The sequence below is a fragment of the Berghia stephanieae genome, chromosome 1 (assembly GCF_034508935.2).
Source record: "Berghia stephanieae isolate SIO BIC M18660-M18661 chromosome 1, UCSD_Bste_1.3, whole genome shotgun sequence".
Lineage (NCBI taxonomy): Eukaryota > Metazoa > Mollusca > Gastropoda > Nudibranchia > Aeolidiidae > Berghia > Berghia stephanieae.
This window is the reverse complement of record NC_088360.1, coordinates 57,489,300-57,507,498: the sequence shown is the minus strand read 5'-3', so window position 1 is coordinate 57,507,498 and position 18,199 is coordinate 57,489,300. Positions and strand designations below refer to the sequence as shown.

The window sequence follows — 18,199 nt, the reverse complement described above, 5'->3', positions numbered from 1 at the left end:
TTTTTGCCATCCACGTTTATGAGTCATTCTCACTTAACTGTATTATCCAGACTATAAAAGTTCATGGTTACACATAGCTTTGTGTGTTGGTCTGTTATACTTCCGGATGGCAATGTTATGAGCTTCTTAGCCAAGCGCATACTATCTGTACATAAATGCTGTGCATTTAGCCAAAAAGCTCACAACATTCGACAGTCGGAAGTATCGTTTCAACACACAAAACTGTGTGTGTCCTTAAACTGCTATAGTCTGATAGATAGAATTCAGTGAGAACTACTCATAAAAATGGCTGGCTAAAAACAAGGACAATGAAGCGAGTGACGTCAAGTTCGTTTCTTCTATAAACATCGGATGTCACACGTAGTTTACTGTGTTTTGGTAAATTTAAACTGGTGGGCAAGTGCGAGTATTTTACTTAAACCTACATCATCAACAGACCTTCTCGGTCCAAATTTCAGGTCACAACAGTTTGTGTGTCGATTGCAGCCAAATCAACCACATTGGTTTGTTTACCTCCTCCTCCTCATCATCATCAGCATCTTCATCATCCAAAGTGAATGGTTTCCTGTTTTTAAAAACACAATTACTGTATCTAAATTGGAAAAATGAAAGTGTTAAACCTATTTTCTCAATCAACGAGCTAGTCAGTTTTTTGGGGGTTTTTTTCTTCTAAGATCAAGGGCTCACAACAACTCACAACAGGCTTTCAAATAAGTGTGCTATGTCGAAACATAAAAGAGTTTATTTCATGTTATTTACCGTACCATAAAACTATATTCACATTGTTCTACACATATGAGAATAATTACTGATTACATTTATTTGGTTTAGTTGAATGATCACCGCTTGTAAGTAACGTCAACCATTTTCAGTTAGCAGTACATTAACCTGTAGATTATTAACCAATGAAAACTTGGGATTTGTGATTACCCTGCTTTTTGCTGTGTAACGGTTTGGTTTCTGTGTAAAAACAATGAAATAATTCGTTGTACCGCCATCTGCCAATGCTTGACAGAGTACAATCCTTATATAAACATAGAAAATATTGCTCGTTACAGACAGTTCGAAGATGACGTCACTCATGTCTTTGTTATTGTTTTTTTTTTTAATGCCATCCGCGTTTATGAGTAATTCTCACTGAACTGTATTAACCCGACTATAAACGTTCATGGGTACACACAGTTTTGTGTATTGGTCCGGTATACTTCCGGATGGCAATGTTTATGAGCTTCTTAGCCAAGCGCATACTATCTATACCTACCGCCAGCTCAAAACCGTTCTCCTGCGGTACTACGTGTCAATGCAATACGATTCCCCCACTCTTCGAATATCTGGGATCACTCACTTATATGTGGCCAAAACATGTTTCTTAGAGCTAATATAAAAATATAAATGGAATCACTTACTTATACGTGGTCAACACATATGTATATATGTATATACACACACACACACACACACACACACACACACAGTTTCATCATTTTGATGAAACTGTTGTTGATAAGGATGATGATGATTATGATGATGATGATGATGATGATGATGATGATGATGATGATAATAATAATAATAATAATAATAAATGTACATTTATATAGCGCTTATACCGAAGCTTCGAAGCGCTTCACATTGACCATCAGTAAAAAACATTACACACTGCAGATTCGGACATACACACTCACACACACACACACACACACACATATATATATATATATATTATATATATATATATATATATATATATATATATATATAGATATAGATATATATATATATCGTCGACGTCCGACTCTAACCGTGTAAGTGCAGGAACTACACTTTCGAGAAAAGTGAAAAAAACTTTATTACCGCTCCTTTTGCATGGATATGAGGTCAACACTGCCTACAAGTGTTTAAGAATGCATTTCTGATAACACACAATTGCCTATTTTAAAAAGTTGATGAAATTTAAAGAAATATTGCGCATACACGAATAGCGCCGACAAATCCGTCAGCTATTGCACGGATAGGGCCGTGTTCGTTTAGCGCCCGACCGTTTCTCTGCAAGGTGGCGTGACGTAAACACGGATAGGGCATTGCACGCATAGCGCCTGTCAGAAACTGTCATCACTGTGCACAGCAAAGGTACTTGGACGGTTCTCATCGTACCGTTTTTGTTATTTCTATAACAATATGCTGCAAGTTACTCATGGAAGAAAAATCATAATTTACTCATTTTTCTCATAGTCAATATCTGTGATTGTACCAAAGCGTTGAATGCAAATACTGAAAAAATAGGTTGTTCGGCTACATAATAAATACATAGCATTTATATAGCACTGATCTACAGTTGACACCATGCTCTAAGCGCTTAATTGCCTCGCATCTGGAAATTGTAAGAGTGGGTGGGCGTACTCTTTACTTCCTTTAAGAGCAAGAATTTCTTTACTTTTATAATAAAAATATACAGTATGTATACATTCGTTCATGAATATGCATGATTATGCGCTACATCTTGGAAATATTATAACTAAATAAATAGTATATTGAGCGCACAAATTGCGATAAATGGATAAAAGAATGTACATACGAGTAATGTATTAGTAATAAAGTCATACACCCATAAATGATTAAGATATCGACCGTTTTGGTCATTCACTCTCTTTTAGGGACCATGTCTGTCTTACGACTAGAACTGGATAGTATGCAATCAACTCTTTCGTATTGCCATGGCGCACACATTTGGATTATGGTTTGTTTTGTTTTGTTTTTAAGGGTGTTATGGCACTTGCAACACATTTAGGTTATAACAGCGCCAGTAAAAAGGAAGAGAATGGGATAGTAAAAAGTTCTAGAATTACAATTAAAGTACCCAAGAGATAGTAAGACAAAGAGGAATGGGAACAAATCGGGATCAGATGTAGATTCCAAGAGCATACCATCAATATACATAGTTTGAGATCACCTATAAGTCTCATCCGGACACAAGCACAAAATCCAACAAAGAGGAACACACTCAAATGGTTACATTATTATGGTAGTTACAGAATACTCAAGCCATTTATAACACTTTTGGGGGGGGGGGGTTATTTTACAAGATTAACCAACAACTTTTGGTCAGTTAGAAACACAATTTACAAATTTGATTCAATAATTCATAGGCCTTAATATTGATACAAATTAGAATAACTATACAACAATATCAATAATGCCTAAAAATGTTATAACGATGATAGCATTTCTTTTGTGTCAATAATTCATCAATAGGGTGCACTATAACACATGGCATATTACATCATAATATATACTAATACATGTAAGGGAGAGACTGCCCCTCCGCTTTACACACACACACACACACACACGCACACACACACACACACGCACACACACACACACAGTTTGTGGTTAAAAAAATCAGCTGATTTCACACGAAATGCAAAATTAACTCAAAATTAGTCATGGGGCAATGCATCAAAGAATGGGTGTAAGTCTCGTGGTATTACAGCCTTCAGTTCCTGAATGTGCCTCCACTTTGTTCCTTTGATACTTTTTGGGCCTGTAAACAGCGGGTTAGGTTCTTTAATTATTTGAGTGCTGTTTCCACGTAGAGAGAACTCTTCCCATTCTTCGTTATAGAGCAGCTTGTAGCTAATTTTGCCATCAGATGTGTGCTTTAAACATCTGATGTCGACCACTTGGGGGTCGCCTTTTTTTTCCTTGTCGGATGCTTTTTAGTCCACAAATGTCATCAAAATTGCGGAAAAAGGTGTTATCAACATACTGCACTTGAGACGGACCAGGATCCTGTCTCGCTGCTTCGATGTACCTGGTGTAGTCTGATGGACAGCAAATTTTTTGATTTTTTATTTTCTCTTCAATTTTTTGGTGCACGCTGTCCACCTCCATTTGAGTGTGTCCCTTTTCCAAGTATTTATGGAGAATTGTGATGTCCATTGTTTGCGCTGTGTACGTCAGCGCTTTAGCCAATGTTGTACATATTTCTATTTTGATAGGGGCATCCATCAGAATAAATAATGAAGGTCTTGCATGGCGGTGTCACATTTTGTCTGATGTAATCTGTGATACAAGAGGCAAATTCATTTGCCGTCAGACCACCTTGCCCTTCATGCCACAGATAACATCTTACATCCCTTGACCTCTCATCATAAATGGTGAAGTTATGCACGCAGAGCTTTGTGCGATAATACAAGGCCGAGACTTGGAGTGCTGGCGCCAACAGAACAGCTTGGAGATCCATTGTTACCATGACTATATCTCCATTTGATGCTTTGGCCATCTCTTTATCAGATTCTTTTGCCGCTCGACCCTCATCTTTTTTAAGCACCTGGAGATCATATGTGGCGTCATCAATGTTTCCCTCCTCGTGACCAACACAGATGTCGCATTGGTCCTTTCTTGGCTTAAAAATGTCGTAATTGCCAAGAGACATTTCGTCGTATACCAGTTGTCTTGAAGCTGGTTGGAGGTTGTGTTCAATGCACCATTTCTTGTATTCTCGATGGATGTCGCTTTTCTTGTTGAAGGATCTCACGAAGTATTTTTTAGTCGAGCTTTTGCGGCAGTAGTGAGATGGCATGTTGTCTAAGGATGCCATGAATTCCTGAATTTTTACTCTGCCTGGGGCTCCCTTGCGGATCCAGAGCTGCCTTCGCCAAGAATCTGGGCCCTAACATAATGCTGCGTAAGCCTCGTGGTGTTTAAAAACATGGTTTTACAGACTGGGACCACGTGTGCGCCAATGTTCAGGTGATACCTCAGGGTATTCTGTCGACTAGTTCCTGTCTGCTCGCTTCGGGGCCTCACGACATCATCGTATTGATGGTAAGACAGACCAAAACTTCTGATGATTTTAGACAGAGGGCCAACGTACAAAACAAAAAGAACGGGTCCAAGTACTGAACCCTGGGGAACCCCACAATCAAGAAAGATTTCCTCCGATCTATATTCATCCACCGTAATAATCTGTTTACGATTAAACAAATATGACCTAAACCAATCAAGCGCTGCACCAGACACGCCATAAGTAATTTCAAGACGTTTGAGAAGAAGATTGTGATCAATAGTATCAAAAGCAGACGATAGGTCAAGCAAATTCAGCAAAGAACATGAACCATTGTCTATAACAGAGAGGAGATCATTAACAACCCTAACAAGTGCGGTTTCCGTCGAATGATGTTGCCTATAAGCAGACTGAAATTTTCTTCAAGACAATTATTTTTAAGATGAGACAGTAATTGTTTCAAAACAAGCTTTTCTAAGATCTTAGAGAGAAAAGGAAGATTAGAGACAGGGCGATAGTTTTTTAAGTTCTCTTTATCGAGATCAGGTTTTTTCAAAAGGGGTTTGACATGAGCAACTTTGTAAATGTCTGGTACAGCACCTGACTGCAACGAATTATTAACAATACATGTAAATGGTGTTAAAATTACATCAATGCATTTTTTTAAAATGGCAGTATTTAAGGGGTCTAAATCACAACTTTTAGTTGGAGACGACATAATGCAATCACGTAAGTCAGCTTCAGTAATCTTTGAAAAATGTGTTAACGAATCACCATGAAACTTGTCAAATGTTGTAGGGATCGATTCAGACGAGAGTTCCTTCCTGATGGTATCCGTTTTTTCTTTAAAATATTGACCAAAGCGAGTTGGTAGATCTGCACGATCGATTAAAGATGGGAGAGCTGGTTGCGTCTGTTGTCCCAGCAGTTCCTTGGTCAAGGCAAAGAATTGTCTCGAACGTCCCACGTTTTTGAGGCTTTCTTCATAGAATTTCTTTTTGGCCCTGAAATTGACGGCTTTTGCATCATTTCTAGCCGCGATGTATCGCTTCTTATCGACAGCATCTCTGGACTTGAGCCATTTTCTTTCTGCCCGCCTCCTGGCTAATCCATTCAATTTTATTTCGGTATTATACCAGGGTGCTTGACGTCTCACTTTTACTGCTCTAGTTGTTAAGGGAGCATGCTTGTCCACCGTACCAACAATTGACTCGTGGAGACCATTCGCATCATGTTTATTTTTAACGTTATGGTCAAGGTCTTGTTTAAAAATGTTCATGTTTATATTCTTCAAATTACGAGATGTTATCATCTTTTTTACTTCGTGCTTCATTGGAAATAAAACGCAAAACACAATTAAATGATGGTCAGAGATTAATTTATCAATATTTGAGACAGATGAAGAGAGAGAATGTTCAATGTCTGTAATGACATGATCTATTGTGTGGCCATGGTTGTTTGTAGGACCGCTTACAAGTTGAATATTGTTGTTTGTGTCAATAATCTCCCGAAATACTTTCGATTCATTTTTGTTTCCGAAATAATCAATGTTAAAATCACCCATAAAAATATTATGCTTTTTGTTAATGGATTGCATTGACATAAATTCTCCGAACTCAGATAAAAAATCAATTGTTGATATTTTGTTTTGTTGGCTTGGTGGTGGGCGGTAGACACAGTGAAACGACTTTTTAAAATTATTTTCATGAATGGCAAATCCAGCGTATTCAAAACTTCTAAAATTATCATGGTGAAATGATATCTTGTCAAAGAGTGACAAGTTGTAAATAATTGCAATACCACCTCCTTTCCTCCCAATGCGTGGAAATGATTTAATACAAAAGCCTTCGGGTGTAATTGCTTTCATAATTGGATCATCATATGAATGATTAAGCCATGTTTCCAAGATGACAAAAATATTAATTTTATGATCTTCAATAATGTCGATTATGTCTTGAGTTTTATTACGACACGATCTAACATTTAGTAATCCAATTTTTAAACTGGTATGATCACTACGTGCAGCTTGTTGTTGTTGTTGTTGTTGTCGTTGTTGTTGTTGTTGTTGTTGCTCAAGACGGTGCTGTTGCTGCGAGTTGTTGTCATGGTGGTCGTTAATTTCATACTGACTGTCACGGACAGTGTTGACATTTGACAAGGAACGGTGAGGATTACTCATTGAAGTGATTAGATTGGATGGGGACGAGTGTTGATAAATTGAAGCGAGGATCGAGGTCGTAGGGGGAGCGGGCGTGGGGTTGGCCGATGACCAATGACGGTGGTTATAGGGCGTTGTTTTCGTCTACCCCCTCTGAGTCTGTTCACAAAATTAGTATTATAAATAGATCGATGTACACGGTAGTTGTTAAAAGTTGTAAAATATAGCACAGTGAATAAAGTTTCCAATATGGCTGTAAACAAATAGCAGTTTAAAACTATGTTCGACTTTGGAAAATCCATACTTAAATTTTAAAATTTTAGAAAAATCCTCTGTTAGAAATCGTTAAAATGTATATCAATAAAACCACAAGACTATCACAAATCAGATGGTATTAAAATCCAGGCGAAATGTCAGATAAAAATCACTCAAAACACGTAAATGAAAGAGCCAACAAAAACAAGACTCGCCGGTCAGGCGTGTTACAATAATATAATATGTTATAATAATAATCATCATCATCATCATCATCATCATCATCATCATCATCATCATCATCATCATCATCGTTATCATCATCCCTAATACCACACCACCATCCTCACCATAATCATCATCATCACTACCACCACCGACACCATCATTTTCATCGTCGTCGTGTCGACATAATCATTTTGACAATAGGAAAAACATTCCCTTGTTTACATTGTATGTGATTTTTATATCAGACTCCATTTGTTTTGCATGGTAATAATTTCCACACTCACCTTCTCTGCGTTATTCTGACAAAGTACTGTGCCGGTCTGAGGAATGTGGTTGTCCAGGCCGAGGAGTATCGTCTCAAATAAATGTTGATCTGTTGAAAATTAGATCATTACCATTATTATTAATATTATTATTATTATTATTATTATTATTATTATTATTATTATTATTATTATTATTATTATTATTATTATTATTATTATTATTATTATTTTTATTATTATTATTGTTATTATTATTATTATTATTATTATTATTATTATTATTATTATTATTATTATTATTATTATTACTATTATTATTATTGTTATTATTATTATTGTTATTATTATTATCATTATTATCATTTTCATCCTCATCATCATCATCATCATCATCATCATCATCATCATCATCATCATCATCATCATCATCATCATCATCATCCCTACCACCATCACCAGCATCATCAACATAATCATCATGATCGCTAACACCACCATCACCATCGATTATTTTTATAATTTATATTATACAATACGCTGTGATTCAATGCTACAGTGTAAAACAATAACAGACTTTTTTTTTTCTTTAGGATAAGATAATGACTCAATGACAAGATTAGCGAAAACTTTGTTTTCTTACTAAAAGTCAATGTAAACATCTCTTCGCTGTCCGTGTAACCGCCAAGTTGTGCGTCATGGACGGCTATCGTCCGACGGTGCCATCAACTTTTGCTAGCGATAAACGTGCATGTATATTTCTTTTGTTTTAATCCATGTAATCTTTTTAGTAAAATGTTTTTTTCCATCAAAAAATGGTTCTCAAATACCACTAAACATGTGATAAAGACTTTGCTTACCTTATTGTACAGGGTACTTGAAGAAAAATTGCACAAAACACAAGACTCTCACCGTACTCAGGTGTGAAATGAGTACATGACCGTTCGTTGTCTTTGTTGGGAAAAAAATGTCCCATCGCCTGACAGGCGTCATGTCTTGTCTTTCAAGTTTAGTATTGCTGTTGCCTTGGGACCCCTTGTAAAGCGATTTGAGCACGTGGATATTGCGCCAAATAAATGCTGTGTTATTATTTTTTTAAATAATATTTTTATAAATGTTGCGCCAGGAAGAGGTAGATGGCAAAAGTTTCGTTCATACAAAATAAAAAATAGTTTTCATGATTTTCAATGTAATGATATAATAATATGCCAGTTCTTTTTTTATTATTATTTTTTTTTTTCCTCCTCACCCGTTGTCGCGACATGACGGTCGACCTTGACACAGACATTTGGGATTGGCCAAAAAGCCTTGACTACGTGATGACAGGGGTGGGCATTGTAACCCTGAATTATAATCTACAAACAACGCGCCCCCCCCCCCAACTCCCCCCCCCTAAAAAAAAAAAAAAAAGAGCTGTGTGCGTGTGTGGGGTGGCGGTGGTGGTTGGGGGGGGGGGGGGGGGGTGCGAATGCGAGTAGTCCCGAGGAGTACCCGTTTAACCTGCCATGGGAACACTGTCGATTTGTTTTATAAATAATAATAATAATAATAATAATAATAATAATAATAATAATAATAATAATAATAATAATAATAATAATAATAATAATAATAATAATAATAATAATAATAATAATAATATAATAATAATAATAATAATAATAATGACGATAAATAACAAATCTTTATTGTCCACAAAATGGAAAAATTTCCGTGGTCTACGTTGCTTTTAAACTTAAATCGGATTGTAAATGTATGGATGTTATGCGTATTGGAAAAATACTCACGACATCTCCATCGGGGTATAACATATTAAACACACAAAACTGCAAACGCGAACGTTCATTGTCTGATTGATATAACTTAGTGATAAGTTAATTATAAAATGCTGTCTAAAAGCAATAACAACGGGTTGACTAACGTCAAATTCATTCCTTCTATTGATGCTTTGTGTTAAATTCAAATACTCACAAAGTCCGCCAGCCAGAAATATCACTCCAGCCCAAAGATCTACATGGAACCTTGAACGTTATAGTCTGATATATTTTAATGAGAACTAATCATAAAAATGGGTGTATAAAAACAATAACAATGAGATGAGTGACGTCAATTTGGTTCCTTTTATAAATATCCAAGAACTTTACTCACTCCATCCGCTCTCTCCTCCTTCAATACATATGAATCTATTCTCTCATCACTTTTTTGTGCGGCTATGCATGTGATCTTGTGAAATGACACTCGCCTTTGGATCGGACGGTACTGGATTCGAGTCCCGCTCTGAGTGGCGCATAATTGAGTCCTTGGAAAAGGCTCTTTACTCGCATTCTCTCACCTTGTTCACTATTAAAATGAGTACCTCGCTGTTTACAGCGTCGTCTCTGTCGGGAAACAATTGCAATATCGCTTAACAGTCATGTCTCGTCTAACATGTTTTTATGTTGGCCAAAGACCCTTATAAAGTGATTTGAGCACCTTTATTGAATATAGCGGTATATATAGCGCAAGTAAAATTTTCTCTCTTTCTCTTTCTCTCTCTCCCTCTCCCTCTCTCTCTCTCTCTCTCTCTCTCTCTCTCTCTCTCTCTCTCTCGACATGTTAGATTATTATAGCTATTGCTACATATGATGCGAATATCTTGGACGGTTATTGATGCTATGAGTTTAGGTAAAATGCTCGCAACATCCACCAGTCGGAAATAACGTACCGTCATACAAAACTACGAGTAACCTTGAACGTTAAAAGTCTGACTGATATAATTTAGTGAGAACTAATTACCAAAATGACTGCCTTAATACAATAACAAAGAGTGGAATGATGTCAATTTCGTTCCTTCAACAGTCTAATTGATATAATTTAGTGAGAAGTAATCACTATTGTGGCAAGACGAAAGATAGAATAACAGACAGTAACTGGGATCGGTTCTGTCGGCCACATAGCCTCACTATGAATTAAAATTTATTTCTAATTTCACCAATTTTTGGAGTAAACACACAGTTCTTAGTATCAAACCCTATTGTAAATTTGACGCTGATCACGAATCCGACGTGAAAACAGCGAAAATCCGAAAAAAATTGTCCACTTTTTTATACTGCCACGCCCCCGATCGCCGATCGCCTAAAAGAAATATCTCCCCGTATGTGGGCAAAAATCATCTGCGATAAACGCAGGGATGGGGTCAAAGCGATAGGTCATCCGTCCCGCTACCAGCGGATGTCGGCGTCTATAGGGGACGGAGGATGGGATTTTCCTTGAAATGAACTAAAAATAGCCATTTCCCCAAAACTGGCACTTACACGGTTAGAGTCGGACATATATACAATACACACAATCATACACACACAAACACATCGTATACACGTACACACTAAATATACATACATGCATATAACATATATACACAAACACATACACACACAATTAACTAAATGTATACAAGAGTGCACACACACTCACATACATACATACATACATACATACAAACACGCATGCACGTACGCACACACGTATGCACTTTGCAATAATTCCTGGCATAATCTAATTTAAATACTTCCCAAAGAGATAGGTTTTCAGTTTATTTTTGAATTTATCAATGCTGCTTTCAATTCTGACTGAAAGTGGAAGTGAATTCCAAGTGATGGGACCTACTTTACTGAATGATCTGTCGCCAAAACGTTTAAGATTAGTTTTTGAAATTTGAAGGTGATACAATTAATTTTGAGGACCTGAGATTCCGAGTGGGGTTGTAGGGCACAATCAAGTCTTAAGTGTAGGCAGGGCTTCGTGAATTGATGGCATCAAAACAAAGTAGAGCAATTATGTATTCAATACGAGCTTTAACTGGTAGCCAGTGTAATGTCCTCAACATCGCCCTGACACCCATCCAGACACTGTGGCCAATACCTAGGACAAGCCTTGCTGCTCTTTTCTTAACTTTTTGTAGTTTTTCGAGTTTTATGCCAGGCAGACCAGCAAGTAGCGAGTTACAGTAATCAAGGCGTGAGAGTATCAGTGCACAAACGACCGATGATGATGATGATGATGATGATGATGATGATGATGATGATGATGATGATGATGATGAATAAACAAATAGATAAATGAAGAGATAAACAATGGAGACATCTGGGGGGGGGGGGGGGGGGGGGGGGGGGGGAGAATGGAATAACCCAAGCGTCAAGCGCAGAGCGACCATGAGGTCAGTTAGGGCGAGTGTATTAAGACCCCACACCGCAGTGGATATTATGTGCCAAACCTAGTGCCCTTAAGTTACGCTGCGAATCTTTTAAGTATCAATTAGCCCTATTCTGACGACAACGACGACGACATCGATTATTATGATAATCATGATGATGATGATGATGATGATGATGATGATGATGATGATGATGATGATGATGATGATAAGGAAGGAGGAAGGAGGAGGCGGAGGAGGAGGAGGAGAAGGATGGTGATGATGATGATGATGAGGGCATGACTGCGTCCTGGTTACAAAAACGCAATTATTGTCTTAATTGGAAAAATGAAAAGTGTTCATGCATAAAATCGTGTATTTAATCACTCGGCGTTCTGATTTTTAATTACTTCATAACCAGTAAGATATTAATAGATCAAGGGTTAAGGGGTGGTTTGGGTCTAATTATTAGGAAAATCCTTCGAAAAATTGATTTTGAGATTTTGGTGGAAATTGATATTTTATTATCCTAGAAATAATATAATTGAAGTCCAAATTCTTAAAGTAGACTATAAAGGCATGAAAAACACAGTCGAAAATGGTACAGATAGTAAGAAAAGTGTGAAAAACGGGAAGCTATTTTGCTATTTTCTCAAAATGTCATATTTCTATGGGTATGGGACTGTGTCAAACGTTTCTCTGAATCTTTTCAATGAAATTGCCTGAAAATTTCCACAGTTATCACAGAGATAATGTATTGTGTCACCATAGAGAGATTCTTTTGATAAGATATGTGCATTTTGAATTATAATCCTAATTCTGAATTTTTAACATCAATTTTGTCATAACATTTTGATTCTCAACTTTGTAATGTTCTAATAAAAATTCCATAAGCTAAAGCCGTAAAATCTCTCTATGGTGAGAGTACAATGTTGACCAGAGGAAAGAATATGAAGGTCATTCCTTCATTAGTTTTTGTGGAACGTTTGCCACAAGATTGTTATATTTTTTTTATGTCAGACCCCCAAATTAGGTCGCAAAAGGGGTATCAACACAGACAATTAAAATTGTTCACCATAAATGTTGTTTTTTAATCTATAATGACGATACAGAATGATTAAAACCGCCCAATATTGGTAATTAATTTTTTTATTGAAAAGACCCAAACCGCCCCTTAAGCACAACTCACAACAAGCTTTCTAAATAATGTACTTTATCCAAACATATTTTATTCGTGTTATTTAAGGTATCTTTAAGCTATAACCACATTGGGCGGATAGTTACCGCTACCGTTAAATGATCACATGTTTTGATGCTGCACAATAAGTAACGTAATCCGATTTTACTTTGTAGTATAGAAGAAGAGTATAAAAACTGATCGCCTTTGTAAAACACAACGCTATTTTGTGTCCTCTTCACAAGGGACTCAAACTTATTGCTATTATCTGATCGCTTAACATTTACGTCCTAGTGACAAGACAATCGGCTTTTGACTTTTACGCTTATGAGTTTTTCGAAAATTCATATCTTTTATTTTTAGTTTCAAGCATAGCTAGTTGATGATAAGTCGATTAACACAAAATTAATGATTCAAAAGTTGAATGAAATTTTAACTCAATTTCTATTGTTTTACTAGACAATACGATTTTCCACTTTGTACGAGAACTCCACGTAGAGATATTTTCTTCAGTTAATAACTTGTATATTTCGCTCACTATAATTCTTTCCCAATGTTACGAACGGAAAATGGTTTGCATCAATTTTAAGAAATTGATTGTATTGAAAGAGGAGGTTTCGATTCAATGCCATTACTCTCACTTTAGTGTCATACTCACTAACCAGGAGATTGATACGCAACCCACGTGCTAACAATAATAGCGTCTGTTTTCGAAATAAATTTGATTTTCCAATAACATCATCACGATGTCTCATCAATCTCATAGTGCTCATAAACCATCTTCATGTCAATTGTTATCATTATGCATAATTTGGTGACGATTGGTCCTGTGTTTTCGGAGCTTTAGTGTTGATAAAAATCCAATTTGCCAAATATATAATTAGATCACATTTAATTGTGTAACCTCGAAATCATTTATTATCACGTCAGCACGAGGCATTAATATTGTAAATGGGGTAGATAGGCCATTTTGCCTATATGTCAATGAGGTATAAATATATATTCCGTTATAAATATCTTAAGGATTTCGCCTCAACGCAGTAATGTAGCCGCAACATAAGAGAGACAAGGCCATCATTATCCACCGCTCCATGAGTTGTTTACACTTTCATAAAAACACATCCCAACTACACACTTGAAATTTCATTTCTCATGTGGTCTTTCGAGATGGTCCACTTCAGCTTCAGGTAAAAAATTTAATCTTTTTTTTTTCATGATTTTTTTTTTATCATGCTTGAGTTTCACAAGCTGAAATCGTAGAGATACCATTATTTCACCTTAGATTGCCTTCAGCATTAACCAACATTAGGTATTTATGAAAGTAAACATTTTTCTCAAGATAATACATATTCGAGAGTTTAGGCTAACTTTTTTTTTTTTAATCTTTAACGGGCGAGGTCAAAAAATAATCTTTCAAATGAATTTTTTCGATCTTTCATCTGTTTACAAATTCAAAACATAAACAAGAATTGCGATTTTTAAAAATTTACTAAAGGATGGGATCAAGATACGGGATTGGATTGTGTATTCTTTAAAGGATGGATTCGGAGGATTTCATCTCTAGATAGGAAATCTATTTATTTCTCTCTCTCTCTCCCATTCTCTCTCTCTCTCTCTCTCTCTCTCCCTCCCTCTCTCTCTCTCTCTCTCTCTCTCTCTCTCTCTCTCTCAGTCACTCATTATCTGTCACTACCTTTTGTTGCAGATGTTTGACGACGTCAAGTTCCTGGAGACGTGGATGGCCATGTTGGGGCGGCAGGGGAGGATGGCCGCAGGGGTGGTGAGGCCATAGAGGATGGTTATGGTTTTCAGCGGAGCAACTGGATGGGGCATGTTGGAGGGCCCCAGGGATTGCAATGGTAGAGATCTTGATGATGGAAGTGCTCTTGGTGGCGAGGTGATGATGGGGATGTAGATGATGGAGCAACAGTAGTGACATTGTTGGTGAAGGTGGCATTGTTGGGTGACGAGATGATGGAAATCATGATGGTAGGGTTGTGGTGGTGAAGTGATGATGATGGGAGGTGATGATGATGGCAATGATTGTGAAGGTAGGTAACAGTGGAGGAAGAGATGATGGTGGTATTGGTGGGGTTGTAGTGATTGTAATGTAGAGATTGTGTTCGTCCAGGGCGATGGTGGTGGGTGGAAGTTGTGGGGAGGATGAGGATGCTGGAGGTAGATTCAGTGGTAAAGTGATGGTGCTGGTGTGGTTCTGGACTTGGGTTCGAGTTGATTCAAACTGGTTGGGGCCGGGTGAGTTACATTCGTGTTCTTTGTTGACAAGATGATTGTGGTTGGCATTCGCATGGATTTGAAATACAGATGAGTGTACCTCAACCGGTGGGGGTGTATTTGTTTGTGTCTCAGGTCCATACCCAAATGCAGTAGGTGGACTGGATGCCTACAGGAAACCCGAATGTGTTTGGGCAGAATGTTGATTTACATTTGTCTTGAAGACGGGGGATAGGGATGTGATTTGTTTGACTCTTTCTGGTTTGGGTCATTACGACCCTGGGTTTGGAATTGTGCCATTTATCTGATCTTTATTGTTGAACCTGCTTCTATCATTTTCGCCAAGCCATGGCTTTCACTTATTACCACTAACCTCACAGCATGGTCTCTTCTATCACAACCCCTATGACTCTACCATTACTTCCCATCATCCCAGCCAAAGCTATCACTTCCCAACACAACCACTGCCATCAGAAACACCTTCAATCATCATGATCTTCACCACCATAGCCCTGCCGGGGTGACTTCTATCATCACGTCACCTGCCTTGCCATTTTCACCATCATTGTCACTGCTGCTGCTTTCATCATCTACATCCCCATCATCACCTCGCCACCAAGAGCACTTCCATCATCAAGATCTCTACCATTGCAATCCCTGGGGCCCTCCAACATGCCCCATCCAGTTGCTCCGCTGAAAACCATAACCATCCTCTATGGCCTCACCACCCCTGCGGCCATCCTCCCCTGCCGCCCCAACATGGCCATCCACGTCTCCAGGAACTTGACGTCGTCAAACATCTGCAACAAAAGGTAGTGACAGATAATGAGTGACTGAGAGAGAGAGAGAGAGAGAGAGAGAGAGAGAGAGAGAGAGAGAGAGAGAGAGAGAGAGAGAGAGAGAGAGAGAATGGGAGAGAGAGAGAGAGAGAAATAAATAGATTTCCTATCTAGAGATGAAATCCTCCGAATCACTTTTATATCAACATCATTTTCTTCTTCTTGAGCTCTGCTGTTGCAATCTCTGCCAATCTGACCCTGAAAGTTACTCTTAGAAAGCCATCATCATTTTCAGTGGCTTTATCATCCTTGCCATCGCGAATCAAGACTTCATCTCGAGGTAAGAATTCCCTTCAGTGCCCCCCCCCCTCTCTCTCTCTCTCCCCTCTCTCTCTCTCTCTCTCTCTCTCTCTCTCTCTCTCTCTCTCTCTCTCTTTCTATCTCTCTCTCTCTAAGAGAGGGTGTGTGTGTGTGTGAGTATGTGTGTTTGTGTGCGTGTGTCTCTGTTGACTTATTTAACAGGGGGAGGAGGCCTTGTAGGAAAAAGTCATCATGATACTTTGATAATTATTATAGCTATATATTAATAACTAATTGAATAGATAATGAATGAATAAACGATAAGAAAATACGAAGACTTTTCAACAGCTGTAAACTGTAAACTACTGGTGATACAAAATTAAATGGCGGATTTTTCTGTGGGTTTTGGGCAGCGTGAACAGACCTCAATGGTTTTGGGCAAATATCGCAAGGGAAGTAGGATACATTTTCATATTTTGGCTGATTTCTGGCATAGGTAAACGCTGGCGGGATTTTTGCAAAGGCACATAGCAACACTGCTGGTGATACAAAAGTAGATGATTATAAAAAAAAATAAAAAATCAAAATATATGGAAGGGGGAGCTTCTGTTGTTAATCTTTAAGCCATCATGGACTTTCAATAAGTCAAATTGTCCAATAAATATTACTCTATTTAAGTTTAAGATACGTTTCATTTGCCTGGGTTTGTGGTTTGTCGGTCCGGTTGTTTTTAAAAACATTGTTGAGTACTTTGCAATGTGGTCTTTCCAGGTCAGGCGATTGTTTATCGTTACTCCGAGATATTTTGCTTTGGTGACTTCTTTTAGTGAGTTGTTGTGTATTGTGTATTATCTTCCTTTTGTTGCTAATTTTTCTGGAATCATGTCCCGATGAAGAATTTCTGAGTCTTTCTTATGCCTTATTGCTCTGTACAAAAGGCTGTCATCCGCAAATAGTCTCAGTTGAGTTCCTAGCGACAATCTTTCAGGCAAATCATTGATGCAGATGAGAAACAAGGGGGAACCCAATACGGTACCTAGGGGCACATCTGTAGTACTGGAGCTGAGTCTGACATTGCTCTTTCAATTGTTTACGATTAGTGAGAAAATCCAGTCGTGTGATTCATGATTCCTTATCTCCGCAGTTTAATAGCTAGAGTATGGTAATTGACTTTATCAAATGATTTACTGAAGTCTAATAATATAGCATCTGTTTGGAGTTGTTTATTCATGTTTTCTGTTAGGTGTTGCAAGTTGTTATTCGTTGTGTTTTACAAAAGTTCTTCTTTCTGGACCCATGCTATATATGAAACATTCAAGTATAGAACAGATCAACGAGGGAGATAGAGAGAGAGGGAAGGAGAGAGAGAGAGAGAGAGAGAGAGGGAAGGAGAGAGAGAGAGAGAGAGAGAGAGAGAGTCCATAAATTGTCAGAATTAATCAAGATGTAAAGCAAATAATGCTGTGAATCTGTGAATGAGGTTGCACTCAGTCGTATGTTCATCCATTCCAGTTCAGAGACAGACTCCAGCCGGTTCTACCAGGCCTCGACAGCTAACCTCAGGAAAGGAAACATTTTAGCCTTCAATAAGACAACATATGGTTTTCTTGAACACACTGCCATTGAAAAAGCTGACAACGAGATATTGGCTTTATCTTGCGCCTTTAAAATAATTCAAAGAGATCAGGATAAACTAGAAAAGGCTGCTGTTGCATTATCTCAAGTCTCCCAAGAAAAATGTGTTCCACAGTCATTTGTCTAATAAATATGATTTTTGTTGGATCTTAATCATCTAAAAATGCTAATATACGTCACCAAGAAAGTCTTTCATTTTCGAAATTAAT

The 18,199-nt window shown here is 37.6% G+C and overlaps 1 protein-coding gene across 14 annotated transcripts in view; it reads right to left on the bottom strand.

The window, feature by feature from the left end:
* Positions 1–18,199, bottom strand: part of LOC144978153 (uncharacterized) — a 252,283-nt gene that overhangs the window by 162,541 nt on the left and 71,543 nt on the right. The gene's annotated exons all lie outside the window — the stretch shown is intronic.